Source organism: Erinaceus europaeus, chromosome 13 (assembly GCF_950295315.1).
Source record: "Erinaceus europaeus chromosome 13, mEriEur2.1, whole genome shotgun sequence".
NCBI lineage: Eukaryota > Metazoa > Chordata > Mammalia > Eulipotyphla > Erinaceidae > Erinaceus > Erinaceus europaeus.
Window position 1 is genome coordinate 93,349,514 of NC_080174.1, and position 13,364 is coordinate 93,362,877.

At 45.5% G+C, this 13,364-nt stretch overlaps 1 protein-coding gene across 1 annotated transcript in view; it reads left to right on the top strand.

Moving 5' to 3' along the window:
- LOC132542391 (zinc finger protein 658B-like) overlaps positions 1-13,364 on the top strand; it is a 169,198-nt gene that overhangs the window by 22,673 nt on the left and 133,161 nt on the right. The gene's annotated exons all lie outside the window — the stretch shown is intronic.

Genomic DNA, 13,364 nt, shown 5'->3' on the forward strand with positions numbered 1-13,364 from the left:
TTGCTTAACCTGCTGGGCTACTGCCTGACTCCCAACTTATGGGTTCTTAATAGTGTGCTCTCTGCTGACTTAATAATTACATAGCAGCTCTTTTAATACAAGTTATTAAGAAAATAATATCTATAATAAGAACATAAAACTTATAAACACTACAACAAATAGATTAATTTTTAACTAAACTCATCAAAGATACTTCATGACTAGGTTATAGAATATTTGGACAAGTGACTGAAATATGCTGTATGTGACGTACGTGACTGAAGTTCCCATCTGAGTCACTGGCAACAAAAGTACCATAATGATGTTCTACATTATCTGTCATTTCTCCACTTTATAGGAAAATCTTTCTCACATGTAACAAGGAAATGGAAGTCTTAAAAAGGGGGTAAAGATACTTAGTATTTATAAAATAGTACACTTGGAAACAATACAAATATCTTAGGGGTTGGGTGGTAGCAAAGTGGGTTAAGTGCAGGTGGTGCAAAGCACAAGGACCAGCATAAGGATCCTGGTTCGAGCCCCCAGTTCCCCACCTGCAAGGGAGTTGCTTCACAGCTGGAGAATCAGGTCTGCAGGTGTCTATCTTTCTCTTCCCCTCTCTGTCTTCATCTCCTCTCTCCATTTCTCTGTCCTATCTAACAATGATGACAACAATAATAATTACAACAATAAAAACAACAAAGGCAACAAAAGGTAAAATAAATAAAAATTTCTAATGTGTGGTCTGGGAGGTAGTGCAGTGGATAAATCATTGGTGTACTTTGACTCTTTATCATAAGTCCTAATATATGAAAATATAAGTCCTAATATATGAAAAAAATCCACTCGATACTGAAAATTTAGATGTCAACAATGCTTAGATGTATTCAAATCAATAAGATTTTTTTGCACATATAAAGTCACTGGCATTAGAAAAACAATTCTTGTCAGTGTAGACATTGTAGAATCACATTACAGACCTAGTAAGGAACGTGTACTGGAGAGACCAGTGAATGTTAAACAGTGGAACAATAATGGATGCTATAATACGTGAATCTTTATCTTATTTTTGCAGAAATTGTATCTGTCTAGTTGAAAAGCACATATTCCCTCTAAATTTCTCTTTTTATTCTTTGTATTTAAAATACTTTAATTTTATTTGGTAAGCCAGAGAGAAATTGACTGGGAGGTAGTAGTAAGGGAAAGACAGACACTTTCATCACTGCCTCCCAGCCTGTGAAAGGTTTTTCCCTGCATGTGGACACTGGGGCTTTTCCCCATGTCCTAGTTCATGGTATCTAATTTTGATTATCAAGTGGTAAGTTGTGAAACAGTGCTGCAGATGTCTTGCCCCCTCTGCCGCCTCTCTGTTCATTTTTCTCTTATTGAAGAAAATAAAGACTTAAAATTTTTGTTCCAGAGTGGTATGTTATTTGATAGCCTAAAAATCATCAAATATTTAGGTAAAAATATAAGCAGAACTCTCCTCCATATAAGTTTGTCAACATGTTCATCACTACAAACTTAATTGCACAGAACCAAAGGCAGAAATAAATGAATGCAGTTACATCAAATTGAAAAATTTAAAAAGCAAAGGAGGTCTACCATAACAGATACTTCTCACAGACTGTGAGAAAAAGTTTTGCCCTACATCAGAGAGTATTGAAGAAAAATATGTAAAGAATTTCCATCAATGAAAAAAATTAAACACCACAAGGACTGGAGTAAGAATCCCAGTTGGAGCCCTTGTCTTTCTCTCTGTCTTCCCCTCCTCCATATCTCTCTGTCCTATCCAAAATTGACGACATCCATATAAAAACAATAATGACAACAATAAAAATATAAGGGCAACAAAAGAGAAAATAAATAAATTTAAGTAATTAAGCAATCCATTGGCGGAAGGGTAGATAGCACAATGGTTATGCAAAGAGAGTGTCATGCCTGAGACTAAAGTCCCAGGTTCAACCCCCCAAACCACCATAAGCCAGAGCTGGGTATTGCTATAGTGTTTATCTCTGCATCTCTCAAAAATAAAATCAACAAAATATTTTTTTTAAAAAGATAAAACAGCTCTTCAAAAATAGATGGGATATATGGCCAGAATAGTCTCAGGAGATCCACAGGGACAGTAGACATCTGAAAATATTCTCAAAATCACTGTTTATCAGGGAAGGTAAAACCGACAATGTGAGATTGTCATGCTGTAGAAGAGACAGAAACACCAGCTGTTGAAGAAGCTACTGAGTGGTCCTGGATGTGGTTTCATCCAAAACCTACCTACTATCCCACCTCCTGTGCCTTGAATTTAAATGTTTATATAAAAGAAACACTAGGGAGTCGGGTGGTAGCGCAGCGGTTTAAGCATACGTGGTGCAAATGCAAGGACCAGCATAAGGATCTGGGTGCGAGCCCCCTGGCTCCCCACCTGCAGGGACGTCACTTCACAGGTAGTGAAGGTGGTCTGCAGGTGTCATTCTCTCCCCCTTTCTGGCTTCCCCTCCTCTCTGTTTCTCTCCTGTCCTACGCAACAACAATAAAACAACAAGGGCAACAAAAAGGAATAAATACTTTTTATAAAAGGACACAAGGGAGTCAGGCAGTAGCGCAGTGGGTTAAGTGCAAGGACCGGCGAAAGGATCCCGGTTTGAGCCCCCAGCTCCCCTCCTGCAGGGGAGTCGCTTCACAGGCGGTGAAGCAAGTCGGCAGGTGTCTTTCTCTCCTCTGTCTTCCCCTCCCCTCTCCATTTCTCTCTGTCCTATCCAACAACAATGACATCAATAATAACTACAACAACAACAAAAAAAAAACAAGGGCAACAAAAGGGAATAAATAAATAGAAAAAAATTAAAAACCACAAAAACCATAGTATTAAGATAACTCCACACAGTTCCCACCACCAGAACTCCGTGTCTCATCCCCTCCCTTGACAGCTTTCCTATTCTTTATCCCTCTGGGAGTATGGACCTATAGCCATTATGGGGTGCAGAAGGTGGAAGACGTGGTTTCTGGAATTGCTTCCCTGCTGAACTTGGACATTGCTAGGACCATCCATACTCCCAGCCTCTTTTTTTTTCTTCTTTTTTTTAAAGAACTATTTTATTAATAAAAGTTAGACACACACAAACCACAAAGTGTCAAGTTTAAATAGGTCAGTCACATCAAATAGGCATTTTATCAACCAGGGCTGACAGAATGATTGAAGGAGACTAGAACATATCAGATTCCCACAGTGGGGTAGGCATCCTCACAGGGAAAGGGGGATCCAGGTTCAACAGCTTGTCAAGTTCCTTGTGTTCTTCAAGAATCATGAGGGGCACACCACTCAAGGGCAAATATGCAATCTGATGTACTTGAAGCAGGTGAAAAGCTCTCAAAATCTAGAGGATTAAAGGGAAAGAATTCCGTTATTTCTGGATAGGTGTTGTCTGACACAGGAGCAGTGCTCTTTGCTTTACCAGAATTTTCTGTTAACTCTTGGGCAGAGAAAGTTTTCTGTCTCTGTATAAGGGGTCCATTAGTCTGCACAGACTATCCTGTGGTTGTTTACATGAGCCCATGAGCTCAATGGTCTTGTGTAGTCTGCTGCTCCCTTCCCTGTACCCTCAATTCCAGTCCTCCCCTGTGTGAAAACAAAAGTCACATGTGGTGGGATTGGTGTTCCTCACACTCTGAAGTAACTGGACAAGGTTCTCTTCTGCTGATGCATTTCACAGACTGTCCTTCTCTGCTCCAGTGCAGGATAGGCAGCTCCCCAAGGATAAGCGGCATCTTCTCATCCAGGCCCCAGGGCTGAGCTCCATCTAGCAGTTCCTGGCATGTCTGGAGGAGCAGGCTGTGCCCAGAAGCTGTCCAGGCTGGCTTAGCCAAGACCTTCTCGAAGTCTCTACCACGCAGCTCTGTTAGCCTAGGCCCCTGACCTAGGAGGGAGGCTGGGGAACCTTGGGCATCTCCTGCCACCCTCCAAAGGTTGGGTAGTCATGATGGCAGTGGCCATAGTCCATAGGATTAGTTCCCAACCTTTGGCTACATGTGTTCAGGTCCCTGGGTCCATACAACCAGAAGGATAAAGACTAGGAAAGTTGTCAAGGGAGGGCATGGGATACAGAGTTCTGGGGGTGAAAATTGTGTGGAGTTGTTTTTCCTATGTTTTTTTCAGTGTTTCTTTTTTTATAAATAAAAATTTTTTTAAGTTTCAGGGGGAGCTGCTCTCCAGAAAATTGGAGCTTGCCTGATCCCAGGACTCATGTGTTGACTTTCTCATGGTTTTACGTTTCTGTGAGGTTGAGAGAGGAGGGATTCCACTACACTGCTCCACTCCAAGTGGAACTTTGCCTCCCTGTGCTGCTCCCATGGGGTGCTCAGACCTGAAATCTCATATACAGTACAGCAAATGCTCTCTTGTGTGAGCCAGCTCTATGTCCAGTGTTCATATTTATTTATATTTAGTAGCACAGTGTTTTGTTTCTTTAAAGACATATTTATTCAGCGTCATGATCAGACTTTTATATTTAGCAATCAACAGCATGGGCGGAAAAAAATCTACATTAAAACGCTTTGTTGGGTTTAGACAACCTCTTCTGTCCCCACGCCCACGTTATTGTCAGAGGGCCCTGCTTACCTGGGGCTGCCAGTGCAGAGCAGAGCCAGTTAGAGATGGAAATCCTGGAGAAGTGCTTCTGCTGATTCTGGGGACAGACCAGCGGCTCTCCACAGTGAGCCGCCATTAACACACCTCTAGATATTGTGGGCCAGTGGACTCCACCCAGTGTTGGTACTCTTCATAGTAGTTTGGTCCCCTTCCCCCATCTCTAGTTGATTGTGGTTCAGTCCTGCTAGTTTCGCGGCCCGCTTGTCCCTGCCCCAAGGAACCCCAAGAGAGTTGCAGAGTTCCAGAGTTCGAGAGTTGGAGAGTGCTTGGCGCTGCCGAGGGGAAAGGAGGCAGGAGAGTTCTATTTGATTAGTTGGTTTATGGTGCTGCTAGGGATTGAACCTGGGATCTCAAGGCCTCAGGCTTGAGAGTCTGTTTGATTAGTTTGGGTTAGTTTATGAATCGCTGTTCCTGAATAAAGAAATACAGCTTCCCTGCCCAGCCGTGTGTCTTCAACTGTCTGTTACCCGCCATGAAGCTAGCCTGGCCAGCTGGAGCCTCCGAATTTTAACAACAAATGGCGCCCACATGGACCTGACCTGCGCATCCCTCAGATAAGTAAAGACAATTTGGCTACCTATGTACTATGGCCTTCTCTTCTGCTTGTGAAGAGATCTCCAAAGGCCTCTGCCCTTTCTTCACAAGACTGTTTTTCTGTTTCTGGAACATTTATCTCTGGACCACTCTGTGGTTTCCACTCACTCCGGCGCACTCAGAACAGCCAGTGGAGTCGGGAAGAGCCAGTGGGTGAGAGGCCAGGCGCGGAGCTGCCGTTTCCACCTGGTGGAGCAGCCAGCCAGCCAGCCGGCCGTGCCCAGACAACCCCGCACACCGTGTCCACAGCCCCACAGCCCTGCAGCCCACAGGAGGCTGATGCCAGCACACAGGAGGCCGATGCTAACATGCTGGAGCCCGATGCCAACATGCAAGAGCCGGATGCCAACACGCAGGAGCCCAAGGCCAGCCCACAAGAGCTGGCTCTCCACCGCGTGGTGCAGGGCACTGGACACGAGATCCCTCCTTGCTGCTCGGCCACTGCAAACAGGGCAGCAGACATGGCAGGGCCATGGGACAGGGCCACAGCGGCCTATCATGGCCGCCACCCCTGGTCACCTTGGCCTGCGCCTTTTGCACGGCTGGCCTATGAATTCTGGACAGATCCCGGACCTCCCGGACCCCCTGACAACCTGCAATTCCTAGAAGTGAAGCTGCCCAAGAGACCACCGCTAGACAACGCACTCCCCGAACAGCTAAGACAGTGCAGATCTAAATTCGTGTTTAAAATGACATGTCTTCGTAACAAAGATTTCTCTCCTTGTGTATTAATGACCATGTTTATGTGTGTGTTTAAAGTTTGGTAAACAGTAACTTTAAGTTTAAGAATGTAACTTTAAGGCTAAATTCTTACTAGACAAAGTTATATGGAAAAGGTTTTCAACGTAATTCTTATAGAGATGAAATTAACTCACATTTAAAGTCTGAGGTAAAAATTAGTTAACAATCAATATATTTTAACTAAGTTGGTCTAAACAAGACCTGCGCACACCTAGGGTGTGTCTCCATCTTAAATGGATGTAAGAAAAGGTTAAATAGACTTGTTGATATGTAAAACTCTCGATTACCTTCTCTATTAGAAATGGTAGATTACACAATGGCTATGCTAATTATTCTCATGCCTGAGGTTTTCTTTCCTGTGCACACCTAGGGTGTGCCTCCATCTTGAATGAATGTAACAAAAGGTTAAAAAGAGGTTGTTGATATGTAAAAGTCTCAAATTCCTTCTCTATTAGAAACATTAGATTGTGCTATGGTTATGCTAATAAGTTTTGTTTCATAGTAAGTAAATTGCAGCCAGCTGCCTTTGGGACTCTAGGCCATTCCCCACCCCCATGCTAAAAAAAAAATGCCCGTTGAGGCAAGTACACCCTCCAGAGGCAGGAAATGATTTTTTAAGCTGATAAAGTTTTGCCCACAGAGGCAAAAAATGGCCCCCTCAGGCCTTCCCTTGGCAACACACTGGTTCTTGTTACTTGCTTACATGTTTCTCCATGTTTGTGCCAGTTTCTTTTTTAAAAAAATGCCTGTATGATAATAGGTTTTGGTTCACCCCACACCCCTGATACTGTAGTCATTTAGTTAAAAAGAAAAGGGGGAATATGTTGGTACTCTTCATAGTAGTTTGGTCCCTTTCCCCCCATCTCTAGCTGATTGTGGATCAATCCTGCTAGTTTCGTGGGCCCACTTTGCCTGCCCCAAGGAACCCCAAGAGAGTTGCAGAGTTCCAGAGTTCGAGAGTTGGAGAGTGCTTGGTGCCACCAAGGGGAAAGGAGGCAGGAGAGTTCTATTTGATTAGTTTGGTTTATGGTGCTGCTAGGGATTGAACCTGGGACCTCAAGGCCTCAGGCTTGAGAGTCTGTTTGATTAGTTTGGGTTAGTTTATGAATTGTTGTTCCTGAATAAAGAAATACAGCTTCCCTGCCCAGCCGTGTGTCTTCAAGTCTCTGTTACCTGCCGTGAAGCTAGTCTGGCCAGCTGGAGCCTCCGAATTTTAACAACAACCCAGAAAGTATCATCTAAGTTCATTTCCCATGTCTACACTGGGCCGGACCTGCCAATATACACGGTTATCTTCGCCCACCCTGTCCAACGCTTGATGTCTCGTCATCCAATCTGGTCTCCTACGCCTACACTGAACTTCTCTGTTCCAGACTCTTGGAAACAGAGTTGGCAGTCAGCTGAGGTAAAGAACAAACACTTCATCACAGACCCCTGCGAGTGTCAACCGGGCTTTGACCTAGCACGTTATGATTGGGCCCTCCTCAATCGATATCGAACAGGCCATGGTTGGTGCGCCGCTATGCTCCATCGCTGGGGAGCCAGAGATGACCCGAACTGCCCCTGCGGCTACAGACAGACTATGTATCACATAGTCAACGACTGTCACATCTCCAGATTCAAAGGAGGTCTCAAAACTTTACATCAGGTTCAACCTGACACTGTTGATTGGCTACGGAAGAAGGGAAAATGCTAGTAGAAGAAGAAGGCATAAAAGCCTTTTTGCATAACCATCCCTGAGTGGTGAAGCTGGGCTGCAGATGTCTTTCTGTCTCTTTCCCTCTCTGTCTCCCCTCCCCTCTCAATTTCTCTATCTCTATTCAACAATAAATAAATTTTAAAATTTTTTTAAAAAAGAAAATGATCTTATCCACAGAACTTTAGCAAATGAACACTGGGCTCAGACCTCGTTGTCCTGACTTGTTCATACTTAGTGAGAATTAGTTTCCTCTTGTCCTTAAAGCTTCACCTAAATTCTGTCTTTTTAGACAAAAAAAGTCTGTTTGCGTGCATGTTCTCTTATCCAGTGAGACAGCCAATAGAAATCCCGGACTCAGAGACAATTGAATGAACTGACAGATGTCTCCCCGGAGCCACTGCTCTCCCAGCCCTTTGTGCCCTGGCCCCAGGTGTGTGCCTGGACCTGCCTCTAGAAACAGGGTCCATGAGAAGGGAACACAGCACAGAGACAGGATGCTCACTCTTGGAGCAAGTCTGCTCCCCGCCTGTGTACTGTGTAATGTGTACTTCCTTCCAATAAATCCACACTCTTTCCTGTGTCATCTGGCTTGTCTGGGAGTCTTTCCTACAACAAAAGCCAAGAACCTAGCCAGATAGCTGATAACTTCTGTTCAAAAAGTATTATCTGAGGTGGGGTGGGGGTGTCTCACCTGCTTAGACACGCACAGTGCTATGCTCAAGGACCTGGGTTCAAAGCCCCACTCCTGACAGGCAGTGGGGACACTTGACAAGCAGTGAAGCAGGTCTGCAGGTCTCTTCCTTTCTGTCTCCCCTTCCCTCTCAATTTCCCTCTGTCCTATCCAATAAAATGGTGTAGGTGGTGAGAAATGGCCACCAGGAGCGGTGGATTTGTAGTGTCAGCACTGAGCCTCAGAGATAACCCTGACGAGAAAAAAAAAAAAGAAAGAAAATATATTATTTTTTGTTGGACAGTATGCCAGCTTCCCCCTACTTAACCCTGTGGTCTGTTTACATAACCTGTTACCTAAGAACCACCCTGCCTGCAGGGCACTGGTTTAATCCCACTGGTTCCAACTGTCTTTTTGCTCCGCCCTCTCTCCTAGTCACAGCCTGATTTCAACCAGTCTCTTTTTGCTCCACCCTCTCTACGTCACATCCTGTTTCCACCCTACTTGGTGAGTATATATACAGCTGCTCTTCTGGTTGAATACACTTGGGAAGAAGCACCCTCAGGCTATCCCAGCAATTTTTATTTATTTTACACACACAGAGAGAGAGAACCAGAACACTGCTCAGCTCTGGCTTTTGGTGGTGCTGGGGATTGATCCTGGGAGCTCAGATGAGCCTCAGGCAGGAGAATCTTTTGCATAATAACCATTATGCTTCCCCGCCCCCAGCCCCAGCTGGTAACTTCTTAAGAGTCATCATTAAATGGTCACATCCAGAAACTTCAGCCTCCACTGAACTTTGGTGAGTGGTCTCTCCCTCTCCAGGATGGGGTAGTTGTGGAGGCTGTTGAAAGACCATGGCAGCAGGTGACACTGCTTTCCAGAAAATACAGCTTTTTGTCAAGCAGGATTTCATGCCAGAGTCTTTTTCTGGAAGGCCTGAGTGACTCTGGGAGGTGTCCCAGTGGGCCTGAGGGCGGAATCTTTCTGCTGCTGAGAAGGCTCTTGTTTCCTCTGAAGCAGTAAAACCCGAATAAGCTTCTGGGAAGCCTTCTGGAGTCTTGGACAACCTTCTGAATAAAGTCTCTTGCACATTATTTTATTTTTTTCTTCTTCCTCCTCCAGGGTTCTCGCTGGGGCTTAGTGCCTGCACTTCGAATCCACTGCTCCTGGAGGCTCATTTTTTTCCATTGTTGTCATTGTTACTTCTGTTGTTGTTGTTAGATAGCACAGAGAGAAATCGAGAGAGGAGTGGAAGACAGAGAAGTGAGAGGATAGACACCTGTAGACCTGCCTCACCTCCCGTGAAGCGATTTCCCCTAAGGTGTGGAGCTGGGGGCTCGAACCGGGATTGTTGTGCGGTCATAGCACTTCGCACCATGTGTGCTTAACCTGGTATGTTACCACCTGATGCCCCCTCTTGCACACATCTTTAGGAAACCATTAGTCAGAAGCCAACACCTTCGTGGCATGGTCGCTCTTGGTCACACACTGTTGGTTTGACCAACGCATATGAAATTTTTCCAGCCCACATCTTCTATGCTCTGCTGTTCTGGATTAATCACATTCAAAGGTAGATTTTGGAGCCGGGCCCGGCTTGGACTGTCACTGAGAGGACACATACATATTGGTCAGGGCAATTTCAGGGCTGGGTAGGGGCAGGAGAGGCCTTGGTTGTGGGAGCTGTCAATTAGGTTAGGTTCAGTTGGACAAATGGATTGATGTTGGCTTAAGGGGATCCCTTGAACAAAGGGAGATAAAAGATGACTTTAGTCAAAACGAAGCTGCATCTCCCAGCCAGCAGCCATTGTCAGTGCCTGAGAATGTCTGTTCTGGTCTGTTCTGGTCTGCAGAGGCCCAGCCTGTCTCCGTTGCCCAGGACTCTGCACCTGTGCCAGGCAGGGGTGTGGTCAGAAGAAGGGCATGGTTGTGGTGGTTAGGAGGTGAACAGCAGGTCATTGTCAGCTGCTTCCTGAAGATTCAAGGTTCTTTACTTTTTCCAGACAGGGAAACGTAGGGTATATTTTTCTTCTTCATCACCATCACCTGCTCCTTCTCTTTGTTTTGGTCTAGTCTCTGATAAGCCTTATCTTTTTTTTTACATTTTTTATTAGTGATTTAATAATGATTGACAAGATTGTGGCATAAGAGGGATACAATTCCACACAGTTCCCACCACCAGAGTTCCATATCCCAACCCCTCTATTGGAAGCTTCCCTATTTTTTTTTCTTTGCCTCCAGGATTATTGCTGGGGCTCAGTGCCTACACTATGAGTCCACTGCTCCTAGAGGCCATTTTTTCCCCTTTTTGTTGCCCGTATTATCGGTGTTGTTACTATTATTGTTGTCATTATTGTTGGACAGGACAGAGAGAAATCGAGAGAGGAGGGGAAGACAGAGATGGGGAGAGAAAGATAGACACCTGAAGACCTGCTTCACCACCTATGAAGTGACTCTCCTGCAGGTGGGGAGCTGGGGGCTTGAAATGGGATCCTTCTGCCCGTCTCTGCGTTTTGCGCCACCTGCACTTAACCCACTGTGCTACCGCCCGACTCCCTGCTTACCTATTCTTTATTCCTCTGGGAGTATGGACCCAAATTATTTATGGGGAGCAGTAGGTGGGAGTTCTAGCTCCTGTAATTGCTTCTCTGTTAGGCATGAGTGTTGGCAGATGGATCCATACCCCCAGCCTGTTTCTTTTTTTTTTAACTTTCTTTATTGGGGAATTAATGTTTTACATTTAATGGTAAATACAATAGTTTGCCCCCAGCCTGTTTCTATCTTTCCCTAATAGGACAGGGGTCTGGGGAGGTGAAGTCCCAGGACACATTGGTGAGGTCGTCTGTCCAGGGAAGTCAGAGTAGTCTTTTTTTTTCCTTCTATAACTTGCTGGGGGAAGATGATCTTGTGTAGTTTTCCAGAGAGAAGTCTGACCACAGTGCCACTCATCTAAACACTCCTGGAAGCATCCCCTGCAGTTGTGCCTGGATCCTCCATTATGATTCAAGTACCTGTAGGCTTGGACACTTCATTCTGATAAAAAAATAAAAGGTGTGTGTTGGGGGGAACTTAGGAAATCTTGAGTATATATAGCAGCAAGCTAGAAAGGGTGTGAGAGGGGATGGGATTGAAGAGCCTCCCCATCTCTCTGCACAATAGCGCCTCTGCCTAGGAGTTAGGCTTTATAAATTGACCCTAAGAGAGGCACAGGGCCACGTGTGGGCTGTAGAAGGCAGCAGACACAACAAGGGAGATTCTGAAGCGGTTCAGAGGCTGGAGAGTGCTTCACAATTAAGCGCTTAAAATGCCTTGAAGAGTAGATGCCTTGCCTTTCTCCTTTCTTCCCTTCCCTTGGGTCCTGTCCCTTTCTTTCTTTCTTCCTTCCTTCCTTTCTTCCTTCCATCCTTCCTTCCTTTCTTTCTTTCCCTCTTCCTTCCCTTCTTGCTTCCTTATTTTTTCTTTGTTTTTTCTTCCTTCCTTCCTTCATTTCTTTCTTTTTTTCTTTTCTTCTTCTTTTTTGCCTCCAGGGTTACCGCTGGGGCTGGGTGCCTGCACTACAAATCCACTGCTCCTGGAGGCCATTGTTGTTGTTGTTGTTGCCCTTGTGGTTGTTGTTAATGTTATTGATGCTATTGCTGTTGTTGTTGGATAGGACAGAGAGAAGAGGGGAAGACAGAGAGGGGGAGAGAAAGAGAGACACCTGCAGACCTGCTTCACCACCTGTGAATTGACCCCCCTGCAGGTGGGGAGCTGAGGGGCTCGAACCGGGATCCTTATGCCCATCCTTCTGCTTTGCGACATGTGCACTTAACCCACTGTGCTACCACACAGCTCCTTTTTCTTTTTTTCAAGGCAATGAAAGAAAGGGAGAGGAGGAGGGGGGGGAGGAGGAGGGGGAGAGAGACTTGGAGCACAGCTATGAAGTTGTGGAAGGAGGTATGGACACTGCAGAGCAAGCTGCCTTGGTGTAGAGAAGGGAGAAGACAGTGGGGACAGGGTCCTGCCCAGAGAAGCCTCCTGACCAGAAGAGGGAGAGGTCCCTGAGTCTGCCTGGTCTCTGCCGACCCAGCCTGGCTCGTACTTGAATGGGAGACAAGCAGGGGGTGAGGGGCTAAGAACCCAGGCCTGACTGAGGCAGGCCGGAGAGCAGATAGGAGGGGAGGAGAGAGAGAGAGAGACCTAATCACTACTCTATCACCCATAGAACTTTGCCCAGTTGCCATGGTGCTCCCATGTGGTGCCAGGATTTGCACAAGGTAAAGCATGAGCACTACTAAGTGAACTGTCTCCCAGTTCAAAAACTAAGAACCATTACCCAGTTCACCATAAAGCAATCTCTACCTCTACTCTGGTATTGTATTCAGACTGTCTTTTTTTTCCTGTTATCATAGAAGAATCACTTAAAATTTTTTAAATTTATTTAAAAAAATGTTATTTATTTGTTAGAGTCTTTCAGAAACTGAGAGAGGATGGATAGAGAGGGAGAGAGACAGAGAGACACCTGCAGCCCTGCTTTACCACTCACGAAGCTTTCCCACTGCAAGTGGGGACCAGGGGCTTGAACCTGGGTCCTTGTGCATTATAATCTGTATGCTCAACCAGATGTGCCACCTCCCCTGCAGGGTATTATTAATCCTACCAGTTAAAACCCTCGCAACAGTTGCTAAGGAGGTTTCTACCTTCCCATCCCCCTTTTGCCTTTCTCTACCCCTTTCCTAGCCATTTCCGTTTCCAACTTGCCACTTCCAGGCCTGCCCTTTAAAAGCCTGGGCTCTCTGATCAATAAAAGTACTGCATTGTCTCGCTGCCATGTGTTTGGTTCCTGAGTCTTCTCCCTCATAACTGAGTGAGTAGCAGCCCAGGCTGGCTGAGGTTGAGTTCTCTCCAACCCAGAGAGTATGTGCCTGGGAAGAGGCACCCCCCCTTGCTAGGCCGGCAACTACAAAAACAAACAAACAAAAAACAAGGGAAACAAAAGGGGGAAACAAAAGCTGTGGTTTCCATTCCAATGGCAAGAAATCACTCCTTGCCCC